Source organism: Hyla sarda, chromosome 10, assembly GCF_029499605.1.
Source record: "Hyla sarda isolate aHylSar1 chromosome 10, aHylSar1.hap1, whole genome shotgun sequence".
NCBI lineage: Eukaryota > Metazoa > Chordata > Amphibia > Anura > Hylidae > Hyla > Hyla sarda.
Window position 1 is genome coordinate 22,859,928 of NC_079198.1, and position 17,524 is coordinate 22,877,451.

The 17,524-nt window shown below is 42.6% G+C and overlaps 1 protein-coding gene across 1 annotated transcript in view; it reads right to left on the reverse strand.

Annotated features, from left to right (window-relative positions):
• LOC130294325 (uncharacterized) overlaps window positions 1–535 on the reverse strand; it is a 309,439-nt gene extending 308,904 nt beyond the window's left edge. Inside the window, exon 1 of the mRNA XM_056543944.1 lies at window positions 450–535. The gene's annotated coding sequence lies outside the window, so the exon portion shown is untranslated. The remainder of the gene's footprint in view (window positions 1–449) is intronic.
• Window positions 536–17,524: the final 16,989 nt, after the last annotated feature.

The window sequence follows — 17,524 nt, forward strand, 5'->3', positions numbered from 1 at the left end:
ATGTGTGAACTTCTGTCGGGCCACAGAGGCCATGAGAGCTCCGTGCAGCTTCAGCTATCACAGGGAGAGGAGATCCTCTCCCTGTGATAGCCAAACTGAGACTACTGTGCGCATCGATGCGTGAAGTTTAAATATGTCACGTGACATCAGAGAGCCAATAGGATGTGATGGAGGCGGACCATCTCATTCTATGGCAAATCTCATTCCACGGCAATGCACCGGGATACTGGGAAAATTCCTGGTAGGCTGGCCGCCCTGTGGGTTGGCAGTGTTTGAGGACGGTCTACCAGAGTCCCGACAAGTCATTCAATCATCATGTCAGCAGCCTCAGGACCTGTGTGCACCGCAGCATCATACACAGGTCCTGAGACTCATGACAAGATGATACAGTGAGTGGAGGTCTAGGGCTACAGAGTCTGTTCTGGGAGCTGTACAGACAGGACACTCACCTCTACTCTCATTCTCCTCACTGCTCATGCCTCCTCCTCCAGCCGGCACATAGTCACTGGAGCTGCTCGGGGGAAGATGTTCTGCAGTGAGTGAGAGGAGGGGACACAATGCTATTACTGTGGGGGGGGGGGGGGGGAGTATGGTATGTAGGGTCCTGTTATGTGAGGGGGGGGGGGGCTGGGAGTCCTGATATGTGGGGGGCTGGGGAGTATGGTATGTAGGATCCTGTTACATGAGGGGGGGGTGGTATGTAGGTTCCTGTTATGTTTTTATGTGAGGGGGGAGGCTTGGGAGTATGTTGGGTTCTGTTATGTGGGGGGGGGGCTGTTGGGCAGAAAGTGAAGTATTGTTATGTGAGGAGGGGGGGGGGTAGTTGTTTTGAATCCTTATTAAGACTTTGGACCCAGTCCCTCACAGACTTTCTGCACCCTTTTATATATATATATATATATATATATATATATATATATATACAAATATTTATTATTAGTGATACACCGCAGGCAGTGCAAAGAGTGGGACTGGACAACTACTGCTAAGGCGACAGATCTGCCCCATCCCTTCTGTCACTGCCCAGCCTGTCCTTTCATTGTGAGTATAAAGCTTTGTACCCATTCCCCAATGTATATATATATATATATATATATATATATATATACAGACTTGGGTCAGCTGCAGAGCTAGTTAGTTAAAAGCTAACAACAACTCCCAGCATGCCTTGAAACAGCCCAATGCTCTGCAGCTGGCCCAAATCTAGTAGTTTTGGTTCAGCTGCAGAGCATTTTTTATGTAATCTTCCCAGTATGTGTAATAAAATCCTTTACAAAAACTATTTTTTTAAAGTGGGTGGGGCTATGTATTTTCGGCCAAGCACAGCCTAAATTTTTGGTTCTGGGCCAAAATTTTCCTTATGGTGCACCACTATTTATTAATACCGTGTTTCTCCGAAAATAAGACCGGGTCATATTAATTTTAGTCACCAAAAACACACTAGGGCTTATTTTCAGGGTAGGGCTTATTTATTTACGGTACCGTATGTACATTGAAAAACATTTAATGGTATTTACTCCACCCCATCATTATCATGTGATGGGCGCAGCTCTGCCCCCCAACATCCCCCGCCGGTTTATCAGCCAATCGCTGCTCCCCACATCGTATGTCACCCGCGAGCGCTGCTTCCCCCCCCCCCCCCCTGCCAAATAATTATCAGCCGCTGCGCTGTACTCTGTATTCCTGTGCCCGGGCTGCAAATATAAAAAAAAAAACAACTTTAACTTACCTTCGTCCTCCGTTCCTGCGTTGCTAAGGAACCGGCCTCATGGTCCCTCCACTGTTCTTGCTGCAGTCCTGGGGATGGGAACGTCACAGAGCCTTCAGCCTATCACCAGCCGCAGCGATGTCCCGCCTCGGCCGATGATAGGCTGAGCCCACTGTCATGTAAGAAGCCGGCCGACTCCTTACATGACAATGCGCTCAGCCTATCATCGGCAGAGGTGGGTCATCGCTGCGGCCGGTGATAGGCTGAAGGCTCTGAGACATCACAACACCAGGAAGTAGCAAGAGCAGTGGACAACAGTGAGGCCGGTTCCTTAGCAACGGGGGAACGGAGGACGGAGGTAAGTTAAAGTTCGTTTTTTAATATTTGCAGCCCGGGCATTGCCTAGGTCAGTGGTCTTCAACCTGCGGACCTCCAGATGTTGCAAAACTACAACTCCCATCATGCCCGGACAGCCAACGGCAACATCTGGAGGTCCGCAGGTTGAAGTCCACTGGCCTAGGTCTTATTTTCGGGGTAGGGCTTATATTGCATCCCACCCCGATAATACAGCTAGGGCTTATTTTCGGGGTAGGGTGTATTTTCGGGAAAACAGGGTATTAAATCTATTGTGTTGCACACTTGTTGCTGTGCCCTTTGACTCAAAGTTTGAGTCACAGCATCAAGACCACAACACGATGGAATGGAAGCCTGAGAAATCTAAGTCCAGGCTTCCCTCATGGACTGTAGTATTTAGAGCCTGTGTAGCGGAAGCCTAGTATTTAATTTACCAGGTTTCCGTCTTGTATGTTGCAGCTGCGTACTTTGACTTCAGGGCACAGCCACAACATAGTTCTTTTACAGAAACCTGTCAAATCAAAGGCTTCTCTGCCATCCCCTTCCCTGCGGCTGGCGGCTGCCACAATGACACAATGCGGTGGGGCTGGTATTTCCAGGGCTGGTTTATGTCCCCAGTCCGGCCCTGATCGTGACCTCCCACGTGGAACATTACCCTTGAAAGTTAAGCACATGTTGTCTTTAGTTCTTTTATTTTTATTCCTATCACCTTCTTGAAAAAAGTTTGGAGATAACTGGTTACCTAAAGTACAATTTCGTTTGGCCACAAATGTGCAGCCTTGTTCAAGAATATATTCTAAATGGGTATCCTGTTTTAGGTATTTTTTTTAATTCTGGTCTTTACCTGAGGATATTCTTTACTAAATGTAGTGGGAAAAAAAAACTATATTGGGCTTTCTTCAGGACTTTAGGGGTCTTCTTTATGAATCTTTTTACCTTTATACTAAAAAGCTGAGCTAGGATTAGAAGAAACTTTCTGTTTAGCATCGTCTAGAAGGCTCTGTGCATATCCTCTATTGATTAGACACTGTCAGAGACAGCCCCGATCATCCTAAAGGATAGGAGTGAGGGATGCCACCTCCTCCTATCTCCTGTGATTGGCCGGTCAGGACTGACTGGTGAATCACAGGGAAGGGGCGGGAGTGAAAGTTCAGATCCCCTGCTCTGCCCACCCCTAGAAGTCCGGGCAGAGCTGGGGAAGATGGCGGCGGGGGCCGTTGATGCTGGGGACCAGCGGCAGGTACCTCGGGAGCACGCGAGGACCGGGACCGGCGAGTGGAGCAGGCAGCGGGGAGGACCGGCAGGCAAGTGGAGGCAGCGGCGGCGTCCGAGGCAGCAGTGAAGATCGCTGTAAAGTGATCTTCACTGCTGCTTCTAGGACTTTTAAAACTACAACTCCCAGCATGCCCAGACAGCCTTTGGCTGCGCAGTGGTCTCCAAACTGTAGCCCTTCCAGATGTTGCAAAACTACAACTCTCAGCATGCCCAGACAGTCCAGGCACGCTGAAAGTTGTAGTTCTGTAACATCTGGCCCTTCAGATGTTGCAGAACTACAACTCCCAGCATGCCTGGACAGACTCGGCATGCTGGGAGTTGTAGTTTTGCAACATCTGGAAGGGCACAGATTAGAGACCACTATACAGTGGTGTCCGAACTGCAGCCCTCCAGATGTTGCAATACTTCAACTCCAAGCATGCAGAGACTATCCAGGCATGCTGAGAGTTGTAGTTCGGCAACATCTGGCTCTTCAGATGTTGCTGAACTCCAACTCCCAGCATGCCTGGAAAGTCGCGGAATGCTTGGAGTTGAAGTTTTGCAACATCTGGATGGCTACAGTTTGGAGACCACTGCACAGTGCTCTCCAAACTGTTCTTCTCCAGTTGTTGCAGAACTACAACTCCCAACATGCCCTGCAGCTGTCTGGGCATGCTGGGAGTTGTAGTTTTGCAACAACTGGAGGCACACTGGTTGGGAAACATTGTCTGTTTCCTAACTCAGTGTTTCCCAACCCGAGTGCCTCCAGCTGTTGCAAAACTATAACTCCCAGCATGCACTGACAGACCATGCATGCTGGGAGTTGTTATTTTGCAACAGCTGGAGGCACATGGGTTGGGAAACTCTAAATTAAAGGGGTAGTCCGGCCCTAAGACATCTTATCACCTATTGCTGGGGACCCCCGCAATCTTGCATTCAGCATTTGAGCTGCACGCCGCACTGCCAGCTCACAAACTGCCGGGTGCCGACCACGGGGCCGGAGTATCATGACATCATGCCCCCTCCCATAGACTTGCATAGCGGGTCAGAGTTGTGAAATCACGATACTCCGGCCCCGTGGTCGGCACCTGGCAGTTTGTGAGCTGGCAGTGCGGCGTGCAGCTCAAAGAGGTGGGTGCCGAATGTAAGATTGCTGGGGTCCCCAGCGGCAGGACCCCCGCAGTCAGACATCTTATCCTCTATCCTTTGGACTGCCAAAGGGCATGCTGGGAGTGTTAGTAGTATGCCTCCAGCTGTTGCATAACTACAAGTCCCAGCATGCCCTTCTGCTGTCACTGCATGCTGAGAGTTGTAGTTTTTGCAACAGCTGAAAGCACACTGGTTGCAAAACACTGAGAGTTTGCTACCTAACTCAGTGTTTCGCAACCTGTGCCTCCAGCTGTTGCATACTACAACTCCCAGCATGCACTGATAGACCGTACATGCTGGGAGTTGTAGTTTTGCAACAGCTGGAGGCACACTGGTTGGAAAACACTGAGTTAAGTAACAAACTCTGTGTTTTGCAACCAGTGTGCCTCCAGCTGTTATATAGCTACAACCCCCAGAATGCACGGACAGCCAAAGGGCATGCTGGGAGTTGTAGTTTTGCAACAGCTGGAAGAGTGTGGATCCTTTTCTTCTGAGCATTGTAGTGCGCCAGCAGAGTACTTGACATGGGGTATTTCCATACTCAGAAGAAATGGGGTTACAAATTTTGGGGGGCATTTTCTCCTATTACCTCTTGTAAAAATGGTAAATTTTGGGGGGAAAACTGCATTTTTGTGAAAAAAAATTCATTTACACATCCGACTTTAACGAAAAGTCGTCAAACACCTATACCCCTTGTTATGTTCCTTGAGGGGTTTAGTTTCCAAAATAGTATGCCATGTGTTTTTTTTTTGTTCTTTTTTAGCTGTTCAAGCACCATAGGGGCTTCCTAAATGGGACATGCCCCCCAAAAACCATTTCAGAAAAATTCACTCTCCAAAATCCCATGGTCGCTCCTTCTTTTCTGAGCCCTCTAGTGCACCCACAGAGCACTTGACATCTACATATACACATATGAGGTATTTCCTTACTCGAGACAAATTGGGCTACACATTTAGGGTGATTTCTCTCCTTTTACTTCTTGTAAAAATTCAAAAACTGGTTCTACAAGAACAAGGGAGTGTAAAAATTGAAGATTTAGAATTTTCTCCTTCACTTTGCTGCTATTCCTGTGAAACACCTAAGGCATAGCAGGAAATTGCAGTACAAAAAAACTAAGTAGAAACTTAGCCTAAAAGGTTAACAAACTTTCTGAATGTCATTTTGAATACTTTGGGGGGTGCAGTTTTTATAATGGGGTAATTTATGGGGTATTTATAATATGAATACCCTGCAAATCCACTTCAAAACTGAACTGGTCCCTGAAAAATTCAGATTTTGAAAATTTTTGTAAAAATTGGAAAATTGCTGCTGAACTTTGAAGCCCTCTGATGTCTTCCAAAAGTTAAAACTTGTCAATTTTATGATGCAAACATAAAGTAGATATATTGTATATATGAATCAATATATAATTTATTTGGAATGTCTATTTTCCTTACAGGCAGAGAGTTTCAAAGTAAGAAAAATTTTTCATAAATTTTTTGCATTTTTCACCATGAAAGGATGAAAAATGAAAGTATCAACACAAATTTACCACTAACATAAAGTAGATTATGTCATGAAAAAAATATCTCGGAATCAGAATGTAAAGTAAAAGCATTCCAGAGTTATTAATGCTTAAAATGACAGTGGTCAGATGTGCAAAAAATGCTCGGGTCCTTGAGGTTAAAATGGGCTGGGTCCTTAAGGGGTTAAAGGGGTATTCTGGTGAAATTTTTTTTTAACATCAACTGGTGCCAGAAAGTTAACCATATTTGTAAATTACTTCTATTAAAAAATCTTAACCCTACCAGTACTTATCAGCTTCAGGAGTTTAGTTGTTCTTTTCTGTGTGAGAACAGTGCTCTCTGCTGACACCTGTCTGTCTCAGGAACTATCCAGAGCAGGAGAGGTTTGCTATGGGGATTCGCTCCTGCTCTGGACAGTTCCTGAGACAGACAGAGGTGTCAGCAGAGAGCACTGTTGTCAGACAGAAATGAACAACTCAACTTCAGCAGCTGATAAGAACTGGTAGGATTAAGCTTTTTTTTTTTTTAATAGAAGTAATTTACAAGTCTGTTTAACTTTGTTAACGGGCCTTATTTTGTGACGGGCGAATGAACGGGAGAAATAGTGCGTGCACTAATTCTCCCGTTACTATCGCCCGTCACAAAATAACGGCCGTTATTAATAATGGGCGATAATGGGTTAAAATGGCTATTAGAAAAATCCCATAGACTATAATGGGATTTTCTAACGGCCGTTAGTGATTTTGTACCGGCCGTATAACAGCCGATTTCCTAACGGGCGTTCATAACGGAAGTTGTTTTATAGTGTTAAAGCAGCCTCAGGCATATCGACTGCACTATGCTGCATACAGAGTTAACCCTCCCTTACCCGAAGCCCCTGTCAGCAGCCTATACCCAACCCCTGAGTTTGGCCACTGTTGCCGGAGCCCGGGGCAGATACCAACTCCATTTCAAGTGACAACAAATATAAACATAACACAACTAATACAGGGCAATTACAAGACATATAGATATAAAGCTTTACCCATTGTACTGCAGCTATGGGACGGGTGTCCTGACTGCTGGCAGTGTTTCTTGCTGTGATATTTATAGGACTCAGATCTATTAGGTTTACATATTTAATTACTATGTGTTTATATTATGCTATGACCCAGATTAATACAAATGTGTGACAGAAAATGGGAAATGATTTTACCACAGAAACCAATCACAGCAATGGGTTACTCTGGGAAAATTCCTCCCCTTTCTCTTTCACACAGTTTGACAAAGTTATTTAATTATGCATTTATTCAATAAAAGAAAGAGTGGCCCTCATTTACTAAGAAAATCGGGTTGTAAGTCTATCTTGCTTTCTTACCCGACTGCTTTTTTCCCCTGGTATTTATTATTATGTCGCATCCTGTTTGTCGCACGTGGTTTTTGTTGGTTTTGGTTTCCAACTCCTCTGAGTTGTCGGGAAAAATCCACAACAATTCAACAAATTCGGGTTGGAAACCTTAATAAATACGTGGGAAAGCTCAGAAATGTCGGGTTACGCCCCTTTTTCGGGTTTGGGAGAATCCACATCGGGTCCGTCGGGAAAAAATGTCGCATCGTGTCGCAGACTGGCGCACGATGTCTGCGACATGTCGCAGACAAAGATGCGCCAAAATGACCCGACAAAACAAGTCGGGTTTAGAATAGTAAATGAGGGCCAGTGTTGTAAAATCGGCAGGCGGATGTCAAAAGATATGGCGTGGCTGAAAATGTCAAACAGTATTATTGAATTCTCATACTTTATGTCAGAAGCTTAAAGGGGTACTCCACCCCCAAGACATCTTATGCCCTATTCAAAGGATAGGGGATAAGATGTCTGATCGCGGGGGTCCCGCGGCTGGGGACCCCCGCCATCTCGGCTGTGGCACACCAAACATCCGGTGAACGGAGCGAACTTCGCTCCATCGTGCTGGAAGACTGGCGGGTGCAGCGCCGGAGGCTCGTGACCTCACGGTCGCTCCCCGCTCATGATGTCATGGCCACACCCTCTCAATGCAAATCTATGGGAGGGGGCGTGACGGCTGTCACGCCCCCTCCCATAGACTTGCATTGAGGGGCGTGGCCGTGATGCCACGAGCAGGGAGCGGATATAAAGTCACAAGCCTCCGGCACTGCGGTCCCCAGCGGCAGGACCCCGCAATCAGACATCTTATCCCCAATCCTTTGTATAGGGGATAAGATGTATAAACCCGTGTGGTGTCCCGGTACCGTATTGCATACCGTACCTTGTATGGTGGTCCCCAAAGTCAGAGTCACTACATTCAGGAAGGGCCCCCCAGGTGGGACAGCCCCTAGTCGCCTCCTTCTCTAGCTCTATAATGTTTAAATGTATATATTTAATGGAATGTATATAAGTGTATTTACCTTGTTAGCGTCGCAGGACCTTCAGTCATGTGACTATGTTAATTCCTCTATGGTATGTTGAAGGACCTTTGGAGGTCCTTGGGTCACATGTTTACCCATAACTCTCTGTACAGAAGATTGACAGTTGTTATGGACCAGTGAGCTTTAGTCCAGCCCCTGCCCACATAAGGGAGCTGTAGCCAATGATCGCTCTTTTGGGTTGCTGCTCTCGTGAATGCCGAACTAGCAGGACGGATCTGCGCAACTTTCAAAGACAAGCTAGGCCAGAAACCTGCCGGCCTCAGCCTAAACTAAACTGTCATGGGCGCTAATGCAAAGGTGCTTGATGATGTTAAAGCTGGATAAAGGCAAAACCGACAAAGTAGAAGAGGGCAATCTGTGTGGCCACAACCTGTAGTAGCAGATGAATTCAGGTATTTGATCTGCACAACGCCTTTTGAGTGGCAAATATACTTTGTACTAGTAGGATTACCCATTTGTTGTGACTTGATTCCTCATGCCTAGATATTTGACCCCCTAGCACCGTTAAATCGTGACATGTTTTTATTTTTGTTTCTAATTGTACAATATGAATCCCTGTTTGATGTTATTTCCGTGTTTGTTAAAGGAGTACTCCGGTGGAAAACTTTTTTTTTTTTAAATCAATTGGTGCCAGAAAGTTAAACAGATTTGTGAATCACTTCTATTAAAAAAAATCTTAATCCTTCCAGTAATTATTAGCTGCTGAATACTACAGAGGAAATTATTTTCTTTTTGGAACACAGAGCTCTCTGCTGACATCAAGAGCACAGTGCTCTCTGCTTACACCTCTGTCCATTTTAAGAACTGTCCAGAGTAGGAGAAAATCCCCATAGAAAACATATGCTGCTCTGGACAGTTCTAAAAATGGACAGAGATGTCAGCAGAGAGCACTGTGGTCGTGATTTCCTCTGTAGTATTCAGCAGCTAATAAGTACTGGAAGGATTAAGATTTTTTTAATAGAAGTAATTTACAAATCTGTTTAACTTTCTGGCACCAGTTGATAAAAAAAAAAAAAAAAGTTTTCCACCGGAGTACCCCTTTAACAAACACGGAAATAACATCAAACAGGGATTCATATTGTACAAATAGAAACAAAAATAAAAACATGTCACGATTTAACGCTGCTAGGGGGTCAAACATCTAGGCATGAGGAATGGGGATTCGCCCTTTTTATAGAAGTAATTTACAAATCGGTTGAATTTTCTGGCACCAGTTGATTAAAAAAATAAAGTTTTCCACCGGAGTACCCCTTTAAGTGTGAAGGTTGTGCGCCCCACATATTGAGGAGAATTTATCAAACCATTTAGGCAGCTTTTTTGTCTAAATTTGTCACATGAAAAGTTGCAGGCTGGCCCCGCGCGACTTTTTCTGCAACATTTCATTTGGGGCGTTTACATGTAATTACCATGAAGTGTTCTTTTTTAGATCACTTTCTGCAGTGGTCAAAGATTTATCATGTGCGACTTTTTGGGAAATGTTGGCAAAATGTCGCCAGATTTAGAAGTATTCACAGGACAAGTCAACTCTTTCCTATAGAATAGACCAGTGGTCTTCAACCTGCGGACCTCCAGATGTTGCAAAACTACAACTCCCAGCATGCACAGACAGCCTACGGCTGTCCGTGCATGCTGGAAATAGTAGTTTTGCAACATTTGCAGGTCCGCAGGTTGGCTATCTGTGCATGCTGGGAGTTGTAGTTTTGCAACATCTGGAGGTCCGCAGGTTGAAGACCACTGGAATAGAAAATTGTATTAAGGTCAGTGCGACATTTGATACAATTGTCGCACGTCCGCCACTTACTCTGCAACTTTGCGTAAAATAGAACATAACTTAGATTGATTCAGCGTCCACGAAATTGATCAAAGTCTGTGCGACATTTGATGACCTTGGCACATTTCCGCAACTTTCGCCACAACATTTGTCTTCTAAAAAAATTAAAGTGGTATTCCAGGAAAAAAACTTTATATATATATATATATATATATATATATATATCAACTGGCTCCAGAAAGTTAAACAGATTTGTAAATTACTTCTATTAAAAAATCTTAATCCTTTCAGTACTTATGAGCTTCTGAAGTTAAGGTTGTTCTTTTCTGTCTAAGTCCTCTCTGATGACACGTGTCTCGGGAACCGCCCAGTTTAGAAGCAAATCCTCATAGCAAACCTCTTCTAAACTGGGTGGTTCCCGAGACACGTGTCATCAGAGATTACTTAGACAGAAAAGAACAACCTAAACTTCAGAAGCTCATAAGTACTGAAAGGATTAAGATTTTTTAATAGAAGTAATTTACAAATCTGTAAATAACCCCTTTAAGCCTTCACACCACTCTTTGTAAATGCCCCCCAATGTTTACCACATTGGCATTGGATTATATATACCACAAAGCTTGTGTAACAGTTCATAAAAGTTTTTATTGGAAATTGTTCGCATGTGTTGGCATTGCTGAAGGTTTTTTTTTTTGTTATGTTTAATAGTTTTGCATAGGTAAAACTCCATAGTACAATGGCCCAGATTTATCAAAGAATGTCTACGGTACAGCTATTTCCCCACATTTATTTGGGTGGTGGGTATGACTAGTGTGCATCTTATTTATCAAGAAGGTGCAGCAGGATGATGAATTTTGCGCAGCTCTGCTGTGGTGGGAAAAGCTCGACCACATACACTTTATCTAGACGCTTGTGAGGGAGGGAAGTAGACACTTTCCTGGCTCCTGAATTTGGCAGGTTAGGTGTTTTTATTTACTTTCACAGAGCTGTCGTGACATTTTTACTTGCATTTTAGACACTACAATCAAATTTGATTGCGGTGTCTAAGGGGTTACAGCCGGGCATCACCGTGATCGGTGATGTCTGGCATTAGAGATGGGTCCTAGTGGCAGATAGTCGCCAGGATCACCCAGCTATGACCTACGCTCAGCTCCTGAGCACATGTCATAGAAGGGGAGTGGGACGCTGTCGTCCACAAGAGGTTAAAGGGGTTATCCAGGAAAAAACTTATATATATATATATATATATATATATATATATATATATATATCAACTGTTAAACAGATTTGTAAATTACTTCTATTAAAAAATCTTAATCCTTTCAGTACTTATGAGCTGATGAAGTTGAGTTGTTCTTTTCTGTCTAAGTGCTCTCTGATGACACGTGTCTCGGGAACCGCCCAGTTTAAAAACAAATCCCCATAGCAAACCTCTTCTACTCTGTGCAGTTCCCGAGACAAGCAGAGATGTCAGCAGAGAGCACAGTTGCCAGACAGAAAAGAACAACTAAACTTCAGCACCTGATAATTATTGAAAGGATTAAGATTTTTTAATAGAAGTAATTTACAAATCTGTTTAACTTTCTGGAGCCAGTTGAGATATATATATATATATATATATATATATATATATATATATATATATAATTTTTCCTGGATAACCCCTTTAAAGGTTGAATTGTGGAAGGTAGAAGTGATTCTCATGCCTACTGGTAGGTGGTGTAACTTTGTGCCTAAAAAAGTACCTTTGTGCACAAAATAGCGAGTTTTGACAAAAGTCGCAAATGATAAATACGTGACCACTGCAAGGCCAAAAAGAAAAAGTTCTATGGGTAGGCAAAAAGAGTGAAACTGTCTATATCAAAAGATGCATAAAAGTCGCTAAATATGCTTCTTGCGCCTGAACTGCGCCAAAACATAGACAAAAAAAAATGCTCCAAAAGCAATGATAAATCTCCCCCATAGTCTTTTATTTTTTGGCACCATGTATTTTCAGTTTGCTCATTGTTAACAGGTTTCTGAAGGTAGATGACCATCTGAGGGTGATTTTTGGTTTGTCGGGACCCCAGACCAAATCCAAGCCCTGGTACAAAACATTGACTAGAACCATTGGGGCATCTCAATGACATCCAATAATTCCTCAAATAAATTAAAATTCTTAGACCTCCAGATCTATCATGAAACTAATAAAATTCTGACAACTCATTTTAAGGCTGCATTCACACCACGTTTTGTACATACGGGTGTCGGATCCGCCAGGGGGAGGGGCAAACCGGGCGCTCCCCCCGCCGGATCACGTGGTGTGAATGCAGCCTAAAACAGTTTACTTGTAGACTCGAACAGCTACCTCTCATTCAATGAGAAAATGATCTATAAATATTCCATACAGCCAATACAAATGAATACATAAAAATCATAGTAAGGAAGACACCTTCCAGCAAAAAGCGAACACTTTACAAGACGGCTTTAAAGCAACAGTATAACCCACATACCTCATCAATGCAGCGTATAGAAAAACGGAGGACTTATCCCATGAAGTCTGCCAAACGAAAAAAGACAGCTAGTGTAAAGCAATCCAGTACTGGCACCTATAACTCCACAGCCGTATACAATCAGTCCTAACAAAACACTGGTATATATTATTCACAAAACCAGTCCTACCAGTCCTGCTATGCGCATGTTAGGGGATCTGTAAAACGACACCCAGCTACAATTTGGTACGCAATGAAGTCACAATTGACCCTCGGATCAATACCAGTCCAGCCAGTTTTTCAACTGAAGGTATTTCTGTAGATATATGTAACCTGGGTAACTAGATGTAACTTTGACCTTCAGAACATGTTGTCCTTTGCTGATAACTAAAGTATTATTCACAGCAAGCCTTACTTCTTGTGATCATTGATACCCTAGTGAGAGCTACAGCCTTTAAAGGGGTACTCCGCTGGAAAACTTTCTTTTTTTTTTTTTTAAAACAGATATGTAAATTACTTCTATTAAAAAATCTTAATCCTTCCAGTACTTATTAGCTGCTGAATACTACAGAGGAAATTATTTTCTTTTTGGAACACAGAGCACTCTGCTGACATCACGAGCACAGTGCTCTCTGCTGACATCTCTGTCCATTTTAGGACCTGTCCAGAGCAGCATAGGTTTTCTATGGGGATTTTCTCCTACTCTGGACAGTTCCCAAAATGGACAGAGATGTTAGCAGAGAGCACTGTGCTCGTGATGTCAGCAGAGAGCTCTGTGTTCCAAAAGGAAAATAATTTCCTCTGTAGTATTCAGCAGCTATTAAGTACTGGAAGGATTAAGATTTTTTTTTAATAGAAGTAATTTACAGATCTGTTCAACTTTCTGGCGTCAGTTGAGATAAAAAAAAATAATACGTTTTCCACCGGAGTACCCCTTTAAGCTGACTTTTCCACCTGCCTGGAATGGACACTGTATCGGCAGCCAACAGCTCTCAGATTGAAAATCTCTCATCTAAGGTTAATGACAGTCACCAGTCACTACCATAGAGCGTCTCGGCTCCGCTGGACCGATATCAGGTGGAATATTTAGTAACATTATATACTCCTCCGGTAACTAAAATCAGGGTGCTCACATCCAACAGGCAGAAATGTACAGCAGTAGAAGAAATATAGCACGAAGCACTCACCAGGGATCCTCCTGTCTTTCAGTAGAAAATCTTTATTTTCATGGTAAAACACAGAAGCAGGAGAGAGGTTAAAGGCAGTGGCGTAGGAAGGAAGATGGGTGACGGTCCATATTCTCATATATCAAACCTGCTGATATCTGCTTAGACTTTATACTAGAATTATCAGGAAGAGAAGAGCGGCAGTCCTAGACAATCCCATAGACTTTACTTGTAGGTTTGATTCACTTAGAGCGCTCTTCTCCAAGCTAGTTTTAGCTATCGGTCATGGTCTTAACAATCAGACCCTGACCGATCAAAACTTTTACTTTGTCTGTGACAGTGCCCATTTTAGGCCATGTTGGGTAAGTTCTGATCATTTTGTCTCAGATCCAGCTGCATTTGCTCTTCAAGTGATCACGTTATCTCGAGACTTACTCTTGAGAAATTACATAATTTTATTACTCTATTGTCTGATACAGTTGAGACCCTTTTGCTTGATTCCAGAATATTCTTTGGGGTTTGTATAAAAAAAATAAATAAAAAAAATGCAGATTTCCTGTGATGTCCACAGGACTTATTCTGTGACTACGTTGGGGTGTAGGGGCATCACAGACACACATTATGGGACTTAATTCTGCCAGTCTTTTATGTCTACAGAGGCCACGTGGCATGTTCTTCTTATTACGTAGCTCACGCACAGATGTAGCAGGGCCGCCTGTTTAAAAATCCTTACTTTTCTCATCCACATACGCACTACATACTAGTGTCAGAGCCATTGCTCATATGCAGTTGACTTATAGATGCAGTCCAAGAACAATGGGGGATATTTACAAAGTTGTCTATGTCCCACATCAATATAGACCAAACCACAGAGGGTTAGGCTGGTCTATTGTGCGCCTAATTTATCAAAAGTCACACGGCTCTTGATAAATTCTGCGCATGGACTTCGGGATCTATGCTTTAGACTGTATTTAAACCTGCTCCAGCATGGTCTGACATTTCGGCGTACTTTCAGCCAATGCGACTTGTCTCTGAAAAGTCGCTTTTGATAAATTCAGCACCGATGCATTTTTCCGTCTAAAATAGACTAGAATGCATCATGTTCTAAAAATCCTCTAGAGCAAAAGTCGCAAAAAAGTCGCACATATTTAGACTGTGACTTTCTGTGCGACAAATTAAGACAGGAAAAACCAGTCTAAATCCTTTGATAAATCTCCCCCGATATGTCTAAGAGTTTGAACAGTGTGGATGTGGGGTAGCTTCTCCAGTTTCCAGGCTGGGACTCTGAACCTGTTTGTTCATGGCTTGTATGGTGTCTTGTCACATGGTTGAGCTTTAATGCAAGAATATATTGCACACGGCCCCCACTCGGAGGGCAGATCTACGTTGTCAAGGCTTTCTCTATTCAAACAATGAATAATTCATTAACTAAGATTTATGTGCTGTTTAATAGCTTTTCAGCTTCTATGCTGGATATCCAAAATCGGATAGAGGCTTTCAACATATTTTTTTTTTTATTGACCTTTTTTATTTACCTGTCATTAGTGAGTGAATGTGCTCACAAATCCACTTAACTAGATTCAGTTTGGTCTTTCCTATATAACATAGTATATCCTATATAACAAATGAACACATATACAATGTGGGTGGTATAACATATGATGAATTACGTTACTTGACTTTTGGTTCCTCTAAGCTTGAAATAATTTTTAACTAGGTTGCGCTTTCCCCCCGGACCTAAAACTGTGGTCAACCACGGTTTGAGGTCCGGTCGTAAAAGCGCATACGGCGCAAAAATGAGCCGACCGGACCGAACGTTTCACTCCGGCCGGCTCATTGAAATGAATGACACACGGGAGCGCATACGAAGGCATACGGGAGCGCGAGGTTTTAGCTCCCCCCCTGCCGTATGCGCTCTCGTATGGGAGAAAACGTAGTGTGAACCCACCCTTATATTGGCAAAATGAACAGGTTGTGCAAGCAAAGGTAGGGCATGGACTGGAGCAACTCGTTTTAATATTAACCCGTTTTTATAGATCACCCTTCTGATCTTCTCGCTCATGGGTGTGTTATTAAATGAGAATCCACAAAAAAGACATACAATCTCTTTCACAAAGTCCTCAAATGTTTCTTTTTGGACCATCTCAAGTGGCGAAAATATCATTCACATAGCGCATATACATTGTCACACTAGAAAAAATGTAATGACTTTCAAAAATTGCCAAAAACACTATCATAGGTACAGCAGACTGGTGTCCCCATGGCAGTACCTTGGGTCAGCCTGTACCACTTGCTGCCATTTTAGAATGTATTATGGGAATTGAGAAAATGGAGAGCCTCTCTAAAATGTTCTACAAACTCTGCGGTTTTATTGGTAGTACTCAAGAAGTCGTGCATAGCCTGCTATCTATATATTAAAATTACACACACCACCAGCTAAAACTAAACTGAGACTTCCTGTTCTGGACAGATCATTTCCCAGTAATGCCTTTTTTTCTCAGGGCAGACAAATTATACAGTGAAAGGTGATACCAGTAGAGAGATAACACTGAACCCACCTCTATTCACAGCAGAGATTAGCATTGCCCTCTCTGTAGAATGACCTATGTAAAGGTCAAAGAGAATGCCCAGTAAAGTCTCCAATTCATCTGAATGGGACAGCTCCTGTCTATTGTTGTCTATGCCCATGGATCCTGCTGCAAAGCATATTACTAAATGCTAAATTATTCAAACAAAGAATGTCTGCCTTTAATCAGGGAAACAATATAGGTTATACATTCCCATTAAGGGTCTATTCACACATACAGTATACTGCACATATTTGATGCACAGGATTTGAAGCTGCAGATTTAAAGTTGTATTCAGTCATTTAGTTTACCTTGAACTGAGTTTAACATCTGCAACTTCCAATCCTGCACATCTAATATGCACAGGATACTGTACTAGTGAATACACCTTTAATTTACTGACTTTTTCTTCCCAGCATTATGATAACTTTAGTTACAGTGCACGCCACTCATTATAGGTTTGCCATAAATAACGTATTGACAATAAGGACAGGATAGATGAGAATCTGTAAAGCTATTTTCACACACTATCTCAAGCCATGTTCACACAGAAAAATTAGCAGGACTCTTTTTTTTAGCTGTGAAATGCCCTTATACTGGCACTTTTATATACTGCTCAAAAAAATAAAAAAAAGATAACACATCGTAGATCTGAATGAATGAACTAATCGTATTAAATACTTTCGTCTTTACATAGTTGAATGCGCTGGCATCAAAATCACATAGAAGGAGATTTATCAAGCTCTGTAGTAGCGTCATCCCGGATTTATACCACTTGTGTAGTGTGTAGGTATCTTGTTTTATGCCATCTTTATCATGTATTTGCATTGTCTTTTGTATTATTATGACATATAGCATATAGCACTTTATATTGTATGCAACTTTGCACAGTATTTACTTTTTACTAGTGCTTTTAGCTATAAAAGTGTCAATCTTTCTACCTCATATACATACCTACCTCTCCATTTGCTATACTAAGATCTTTTTTAACATATCCGGTGATGCCGCTTTTTTTGATGTTTGTTTCCTCTTTACATATATGTGGTTTTTAAATGTATATCAATAAACCTTATATCTTTTAATATACTGGTTTGCCAAAACTCCCTTTTGTTCTCTTGGTTTTTTACTGTGTTGTTGGGAATTGCAATATATATTGGG